Source organism: Tauraco erythrolophus, chromosome 9, assembly GCF_009769465.1.
Source record: "Tauraco erythrolophus isolate bTauEry1 chromosome 9, bTauEry1.pri, whole genome shotgun sequence".
Classification (NCBI taxonomy): Eukaryota; Metazoa; Chordata; class Aves; order Musophagiformes; family Musophagidae; genus Tauraco; species Tauraco erythrolophus.
The window spans coordinates 41,272,295-41,278,294 of NC_141473.1; the positions used below are offsets into that span (position 1 = coordinate 41,272,295).

Sequence of the window (6,000 nt, forward strand, 5' to 3'; positions counted from 1 at the left end):
ACCATTTCACAACACTTGATCTCATATGTTGTAAGCAACACAGCCTCGAGCTTAGGACAGGCTTAGAGTAGACACTGCACCTCTGAGTAACGCATTTAGATAGCTTACAGCTTGCAGAAACCTGTAGGATTTCCAGAAAGAGCAAATCATTCCCATCATTAACATGCAAATGTTTTTCAGACAAATGCTACCATCCTTATTATTCATGCAAGTGAACCAACCACCCACATGATTTAGGAGAGTAACTATTAAGTGTCCAAATCTAAGTGACACGGGTCACTTGGAGTAAAAACGTCTCCTTGTGGCTGTGTTTCAGCTGTGCCTGCAAAGCAGCCACCAAGCTTTGGAGTTGAGGATTCTCTTCTTCTTTTCATAGAATCATAGAATGGTTAGGGTTGGAAGGGACCTCAAAGATCATCTAGTTCCAACCCCCCTGCCATGGGGGAACTAGATGATCTTTTCCTTCCCACTCGATACATACACACCAGCAGCAGCGTTGCAAAAGGAGCAAGAATAGGCTGTTCTATTACTTTCTTATCCAACACAAACAGCAAGGATCAGGAATGTCTGCAAAGGCTGGATTAACCAGCTCCCGACTGCTACTTAGAAAAGGCACCACAAAGATTAGAGCAGCATTTTCATTTGACACCCTAGCACAGGAAGGCAGGCTTGTTTCCCCATTTCCCTGGCATGTTTGCTTCTCGTTTGCCAGACACACTCAAGCACTCCTTAAAATACACCGGAGAAATCCAGCCTAAATAGATGACTCGCGTGAGTTTGCCAATCCAGTACGCTTGCGGATTACAGAAGTCAAATTAATTGATTTAAAGACAACATGAGGGATTTCGAGAGCACGTTTAGCCGACGTCTGAGATGCCATTTGAATCCTCCTCACAGTTAATTCTCTGAGCACAGGAAGCCAGTAAAATTTGTGATGCAGCTCTTACACAGAAGACATCTCCGAAGGCATGCTAATCACTCAACTATCTTGCAGATTGCTCCTACCTCCAGTTGTTTGCCTCTGCACTCTTCCCGTGGAGACAATAAAAATCATACAGCTCATCTTAAGGCAGCGTTCGCCCCCAATGAAAGGGTAAGAATGATGAAAGAAAGAAAAGAAGGATCCTCACTTGTTTTATCTAGACAGATTCACAGCAGGGAATCATTAACTGAAAACTACTTTCCCTCCCCTCCCCCACCCAGCTTTCGCTGTTAGATTTTCGGGTAACTTCTGTTTCACATTTTTGCCTTTTAATTGTAAAACAGCAGAATATTTTCAGCTGTTATTTCCATTTTAGAGAGATTTAGAGGCAATTTCCCCCTGCCAGACACCCCGCATTTTGAATCGGTGCTTGGTGAAGCCCAGAAACATCACCTTCATCCTGCTTGTACAGAAAGTAGTTATCCCAACTGGCAGCAACAGAATCATGTGAATTAGCATGATTTATTCATGGCATTACCTTTGTTTAGTTCTTCCAGCGTCCCAGTGACCTGAACAGGGGGGGACTGGGAACAAAACTGAGGGGAGGAAGCTCAAAAGACTGACTTAAGTGATGAACGAAAGGTAGCGTTTGCAGCCAGCACACTTTTTTCACTGTTAAAATTGCACTTTTAGCACGTAACTGCTCAGCCTCACATCTCAGACACCCGTGTACTTTCTGCACTAGCCTGTACAAAGCCAGCCAACACCCCACCAAGACTCCATTCCCATTTTATGCCATAAATAAGGTGAAGCATGACTTTTAGAAGTGGGGGGGAGGAAAAAGGACTGCACGAGCACCAGTTAAGGCAACAAACTTTGGAGGCCTCTTACTACATAACTCCGGCAGAGAGAGGAGGAGATATAACAAAGGGGAAATCAGCTTCCATCAATAAATAGCCAGATCCAAACCCCCCTTTGCCTGTTGTCTACATTTATATTTAGGTCAGGTCGTAAGAGATCTAAGAAGTATGCAACAAATAAAAATCCTATTAAGAGAAGACGGACTCTTTCCCCATTTCCAAAATAATCATGCCCCTCTCAGGCCTCCTTCTCACCTCCTTGCTGCTCAGCCTTCCAAAAAACACCTTACAGGACACGCTCCTCTCCACAGATCTGGCCTCAACGTTGCCAAGTCTCCTTGTCACTCAGGGTGCCACAGACACGTGGAAATCATTACACAGATAGATGCCAGGACACCAAGAACTCACTTGGTACATACTGATATTTTCAACTGTCTCTACAGGGCGAGATGCTCAAAATTTCTCACATTGACCTGAAAATATTTTGAAGGTAAAAAGCTAAGATTAGTTAATCCTAAAAAAGCAAGTCATTATTAGGTTGGAAAACATGAACAAAGTGAAATACACCGGAACTCATAGTTGGGGCATTTTCAGCATATTCGTAGTCAGACCTATCAAGATCACTTCCCCAGGTTACAAAAAGCCAAGGTCTGATTATTCAGACTGATCGTATTTTCTGGATCGATACTTGGACAAAGTTCCCACTGCATCCCTCTCCCACTAGCAGCCCACTCAGTGGGTAGGTACACACACAGAGGTATCTATCAGAAGGACTTGACAGCCTCAGCTCAACAACCATTTCAAGGTACACTGACATCTTTTTGAAGGCAATGCCATCTGCTGCAACACTGGCTGCTGAAACACCCGCTCCTTGACTACTGGCAAATCCACCAAGGGTGTCCTCGACTTGCAATCAGTAAGCCTACTCCTAAAAGGTCACACGTCTTCCCAAAAAGTGACTAAGAAAGGACAAGCCTTCCTTTCAGCCCGTGACCCTTCGCACAACGTACCTTGTGAGTTCATCATGCAAACCTGTTGGAGATAAGGAGTGCAGGGTATGACTGGAGCTACGGACCTCGCTGCTGCTCTTGGAACAGACTATAGCATGAGGGAAGTCTGCTGTCACCAACAGGAACTACTTCAAATTGCTTATTATAGTGCTTATTTTTACCAGTCAAACTGGTGCTTGGCACCTCATGGATCATTTTCCACTGACTGGTACCTATTCTGGCTTTACAGAAGCTGGAAGAGAACAGGATGAAAGTCAAGGTCTCCATGACCAGCACAGTCTACACGCTTCTGCTCAACGGACGGAGACAGAAGTGGTTCACTTTGACCTGCAAGCAACATCACACGTCAGAATTCACACTATATTTAAATACACGACTTCACACCCAAAAGCCTTCCTGTCAAGTTATCTACTCGGAAACAAACTACAGCAGTTTAAACTTAGCTTTTCCCACTTAGAAAGTGCTTTGAAACAACAGGCCCTTAGACATATTCCACCTTTGCAAGCATCTTTAAAAAGTAATGGCTGATACAAAGCTATCGCAAAGAGAGAAATGGGAATAACTGGTTTGGCAAAAGGAGGTGCACCCTTCATTGAGCAGAGAGTTGAGAAATTGTGTTTCTCACGTAGATTTGTTCAGCTTTTAACACGAGCACAATGCCATGAGTTTGAGACTTCACGAGCTGGCCAATATGGTACCTGCGGAGCAGTGGTGATGATGGCACGGGGAGAAGAGGAGAGCAGGATGGGTGCCGGTTTGCTTACGTGCAGCTCTCCAAGGGAGGACAAGCAGAACAGAGAGACAGGGTCATTCACAGACTGTGCAGTCTGGAGAGATTAATGCAGATAAGCAGGGCACAAAACCAGCTCTGTGGTGTGGGGTTTTTTTCAGCTCCAGCAGAGCTGGAGCACTAGTTCAGATCCGCTTCTGGAACACGATCCTGCGCTGGTGACTGAATGTCTCCTTTGTCAGCTGCCCCGCGTCGCATGGGCTCGCTCCGGCCTCGCTCCTCCTCCGAGGACACGCCGTGCACTGCGTGGAGCGCATCGAATTCCAGAAGTACCAGTGGATGCCAACGGTTCTCCTGGGAAGGGAGGTCAGGGGACACCTCGCAGGACAGCTGGAGAGATGTGCTGACAAGTTTTGTGCTCGTTGCTCAAGTTTTGCATGTGAGCTAAAAACAACCGGAGTCATGAAGCACACCAAGAGCTCCACTGAAGGAGAAAAACAAAACAAAACAAAAACCTAAACGCATTCTCTGCTCAACTGGCAAACACACTCAAAATGTGCCCAAGCAGGCAATGCTCGGGCAGCTCTCTCATTTTAACTTCCTTCTCAATTCACCTTACTGCCCAGGAAAACTTAGTCAAGGGAAGCCTGTAAAATGGAAAAACAGAAGGTACCACTCTTGCAGCACCTCTGGGCTGATGCCAGCGTACCCAAGAGCAGCAACTACTTTTCACAGAGATTCCCTTCGGTGCTGCCATCACACAACAAAAGTTTGGCATTTCCTTCCATGCTTACAACCCTTAAAATTCAGTCACCCCAAGCTTCAGGGCTTTTATTTTCATTATATCCCCAAGCAACAACAAAAATAAATCTCGTAAGTGTTTTGCTACATCAGTTGAATCATCGTGTAAGAGCGGCTGAACGGTGTCAGACATGGCTCTGTCTGAGGCTTTGGCTACTTCCAGCTCCAGGAATTTCCTGAGCCTGTATTTAGAAACCCTGGGGGAATCTCTCATCCAAATACTTGCTCAGCTTCACCCCCTCCACTTGATCCCATTTAAACTCTCTGTTTCCATAACGTTATCAGGCAAGGAGTCCGACACGTCCATCACTGTGCAGAGAGGGGAGTCTACGTGCCGCTGCTCGCCGCTGCCCGCTCCTCGGAATCCCAGTTCCTGCGGCATCCCGTCTCCCACACGGATGGGGTGGAAATAAATCCTTGTTTCTGGCTTCCAGGCTACTTAGATTCAAGCAGGTATGTTTACACTGCTATGTTCTATAGTATAGCTCTGTAGTATGTTCTACTACAGCAGAGAACGCACGTCTGCCAGGGCCAGAACTAAACCATACCCACCAGCTCGACCCACCAACGCATTCCTGCCATCTCATGTGGTCTGTTTTTCTGCAGGGGACACCTGATCAGGCTGGTGTTAAGCCAGTACTCCTCAAATACGTCTCCAGCTGCTCCTGCTTACTACACAGCAACATTCGGTGACAAGTTCAGGGAGGAAAAAAATGGAAACTGTTCCGTAAATAAAAATTAATCTGGTTATGGATGCCAGTAATTTTTCATACAATAAACGGCTTGGAGCGTGATACAGTGACCAAAATTAATGTTTAGATAGGACACGTTGCCCCACTACATCCCACTCTGGCTCTCAGCTATGTTAGAGGTCCTTGTTCACACTGCAATGTTCCCGGCGGCTGCGTTCCACTCCGGGGGTAAAAAGGTTGCCTGTGAGTGGTTTATCCAGTATGTGAAATGCTTTGTTTATCCAAAAATATTTTAGCTCCAAGAAACATTAAAGCAAGACACAGATTCCAGCACCTGCACAGCAAAGAACTGCGGCTCCTACAGGTATTGCCAGAAACTTTCCCCTTTAAGGCTTTACAGCTATCAAAGGTTATTCTGCTGAAGCACAACTACGAACAAAAAGCAAAGCGTAATGCTCCGAATAATATCCTTAAAAAGGTTGTCACAGCAAGGAGGAGAACAAGCAGGGGGGCCAATTTCACTCCTGCTCACTTCCTTCAGAGCAGATCGCTGCATTCACCAGCAGGAAAAACTTGATGGTGCAGCAGAGTAAACCAAGACTTAGGGGGTCTTCCCCGGGAATTGGGCTCTGGAACCCACTATAAAAGTAAAAGGAGTTTCCGTGCAGGCTGCTCCACGATTTAAACTCTGCAGCTTAGTTAGGCCATTTTTTGAGACATAAGGAGTTAACTGCTTCGCTCACCAAAGACAAACGCATGACAGTTAACGGGTGATTTTCAAACAACACTCAGGACAACTCAATTATCCACACAGTCCAGAACTGGAAGACAGGAATATTAAGAATGTTATTGTTCAGAAGCAGCAAAGAACATCTCCTTTTCCAGCTCAAAGCTCCTCTCATTTAGAGACATGCTCTAGACACGTTCTCAACATATTTCATATTCCTGATCTCTGTTTTAGTAGAGCAGCAAAGGCAAAATCAGA

The 6,000-nt window shown here is 45.6% G+C and overlaps 1 long non-coding RNA gene across 1 annotated transcript in view; it reads right to left on the bottom strand.

Moving 5' to 3' along the window:
- LOC147528279 (uncharacterized) overlaps positions 1-5,077 on the bottom strand; it is a 65,002-nt gene extending 59,925 nt beyond the window's left edge. The window contains exons 1-2 of the long non-coding RNA XR_015222326.1: positions 4,889-5,077; positions 2,038-4,006 (exon numbers count right to left, since the gene is read on the bottom strand). This is a non-coding gene — a long non-coding RNA (uncharacterized LOC147528279). The remainder of the gene's footprint in view (positions 1-2,037; positions 4,007-4,888) is intronic.
- Between the last annotated feature and the right edge of the window lie 923 nt (positions 5,078-6,000).